This window comes from Pinus tabuliformis, chromosome J, assembly GCF_031772625.1.
Source record: "Pinus tabuliformis cultivar Carrire ecotype Pingquan chromosome J, CPIR1, whole genome shotgun sequence".
Taxonomy (NCBI): domain Eukaryota; kingdom Viridiplantae; phylum Streptophyta; class Pinopsida; order Pinales; family Pinaceae; genus Pinus; species Pinus tabuliformis.
This window is the reverse complement of record NC_142295.1, coordinates 1,414,556,649-1,414,559,685: the sequence shown is the minus strand read 5'-3', so window position 1 is coordinate 1,414,559,685 and position 3,037 is coordinate 1,414,556,649.

Sequence of the window (3,037 nt, the reverse complement as noted above, 5' to 3'; positions counted from 1 at the left end):
CTTCTAATCCTCATGATTTCGTTGTTTGCACTTCGAGCTGATGTGATGAATGGAGGTTTATTCGAATGGAGGAGCAGTAAATGAGGAGGAGTCACCTCCTACAATCCCTCTCCCTTGTCCCATTCAAGTTTTGACCTTAGTTTTTGCCAAAATTCCTTGATTTTCTCCTTTAATATTGCATTCAATGCATATTAGTCCACTAAGCATAATATCCAACTCTAACTCACCTCATAAACAAAATATAGTAAAAGAAATATAATAAGTTATGAGAAAAGTTGGTTTGACTAAGCTAAGAGGTGAGTTAAGGCCCATATAATTACCCAATGATGAGGCTCATCACAGACCATCGCATACATCAGGGTATTGACTATACTTGTATATGGAACACTAGACATGTCCTCTTCCTCTTCTTGTGTCTTGGGACACTGTTCAACAAATAAATTTACACCTACAAGAATAGGAACCTTCACTGGTTTACTATCCTGCATATTAAACCTTTGCAGTATTGTCTCGACTTACTTCCTCTATTTTAACTAGAGATTCCTCTTTGGCCGATCTCTTTTATTTTCCATCCCCAAAATATGGTTTGTAGCATGAAGATCATTCATGTCAAATTTGGAGGACAATTATTTCCAAGCAGCAACATATCATCCACATACAAGACTAGACAAATAACACGGTCACCAATTAATTTAAAACACCCATAGTGATCTGCTTTGCTTCTAGTGAAGCCAAGTCCCCATATAAATGTATCAAATTTCTAATACCACCTCCTTGGTGACTGTTTTAACCCATACAAAGACTTTTTTAACTTTCATACGGGTTCTTTCTTACCCTTCACCACAAAGCCTTCAGGTTGCTTCATGTAGATATATTCTTCTAGATCCCTGTGAAGATATGTTGTTTTCACATCCATCTGTTCTACCTCAAAATCAAAAGCAACAGCAACAAATAAAAGTAATCTAATAGAAGATACCTTGGCAATAGGAGAAAAAATATCACCATAATCAATTCCCGACACCTACGAATAACCTTTTTCTACCAACCGAGCTTTGTATTTCTCCACATTTTGTTCTGCATGTGTCTTCTTCTTGAAGACCCATTTGCTGCCAATGGGTTTCCTTCTAGCCGACAACTATGTTATCACCCTAAAATTTTTGCTTCTAAGCTTTGGAAAGCTTGCCTTCTTTCTAGTCATAGTATTATAGGTTTTGAGTCATCACATCTCAATAAGTGTCATTCTCTTTTCCAAAAAAAAGTTTCACAACGTTATTCCATGTCCTAAAAGCCTCACCATGTGTTTTGACATCAGTTTGATTCCAAAGGATTGATGTTAGTCTTGGTCCAGTCTTTCCATGGTTGTTTTAGAGTCTAAGATCTAAAAGAGAGTCTTGTTGGTATGGTCAAATAGGTTCAATACTTTGTTCTTGCCTATCACTGGTCCCACATCACACATAAGTTCCGTGTGTCAAACTTGTGTCAATGTTTTCGTAGTGCAAAACTCACTCTAGGTGTTTTCATAGTGCAAAACCCAGTCTAGAAGTTTTCATAGTGAAAAACCCAGAATTTTCACTGGTTGCACTACAAAATCAGGGATTCTGAACTAGAAGTTCTCGTAGCGCGCTACGAAACCCCTGAAGCAACCTGTTTCAGCATAAAAGACTCTGTTTTTTGCTTTTACTAGTCAACTTCCAGAAGGGTTCCTGAGCAGCTGAGAACTCAATTTTCAAAACTGAAAGAGGTTTTTCTTCCTAACATACTTAAATACAAAAGAATCTTTCAGTTTCTTCAAATTCATTCTGAGGTGGGAGGAATTTATGGTTAAACTTGCGCTACGAAACTGCTGAAAGTCAAGCTTTGTCTTCTAGTTTGAACAATCTTTTTCAAGATCAGTTTCTGGTCACAGGAAAAGGTATTTTGGAATTTCGAAGGAGGTTTATATTCATCAAATCTCCAACTACAATAAATGATCTCACTTTATTCATAAGTGTTTTCAATTTGGAGATACTAAGCTTTCTTTGAAACCCTAATTTCAGAGAATAGATTTTTCTAGTTTTACACGTGTTTTTCAAGGACAGATTCTGGACAGCTGGAGAAGTGTTTTAAAAAACCAAGAGGGGTTTCTGTTCTAGATAGCATGGACTACAAAAAAATCCTTCATTTTTGTAAAATATGTCATGGATGAGAAGATAAAGGCTTTATCCCACGTGCCAATTTTCAAGGATCCTAAACCTAAAAGCAGGGAAACATGTTCCCTAATTTCTAGGGTTTATCATCAGCAGTAAGGTAACAACATGGGAGGCTTCATAAAATTCGACCTCATGAGGTTGTAGCTGTCAAAGAATGCTTTCAATGTTTAGATAAGATTGTTGTAATCATAATAAGGAGTTACAATCCTAGTTGTACTAGGCCACTAGCACTGCTAGTTAACAACTAGTTCTAATTAATGGTTTGTTTTATGGTTAGAATAGGTGTCACTCATAGAAAATTCGAATTTTCTTGATGAGGGATGAAGGAATACATGCTGCAAATGCTATATATAAAGCAAGAGGTCGAATTAGTAGAGGGTTGGAGACTTTTTGGCTCAACTGTTGCTCTATTTATAGATTGTGTATATTTTAACCTACTGCAGAATTTCTACTTAAACAACTCAAGATTCATGAAGAGGTCTTGTATTTCTTGTTTTGATGGAATATTCCAATACTTACATTGTAGTGGTGTTTAATTATGATACTCAGAATTCATCAATGATGCTTTGACTTCCTTCATAGATAAACTCACTGTGTTTCACTGTTTTATATTTGCATTTCTGCACTTGAACTCTATAATGCCTTGACTTCCATTCTAGGTAGAATGTTTTGGCTTCACTACCTAGGATTCAAAGAGAGTTTTTAATGTCCTATTGTCTCATGGATTTCCTCTTTCACTTACTTGCAGTGTTATGAATACATGTTACTTAGAACTCATCAATGATGCTCTAACTTCCTTCATGTATTTATAAATTGTGTTTCCTTGCATTGTATCTTTGTTTTGTTGA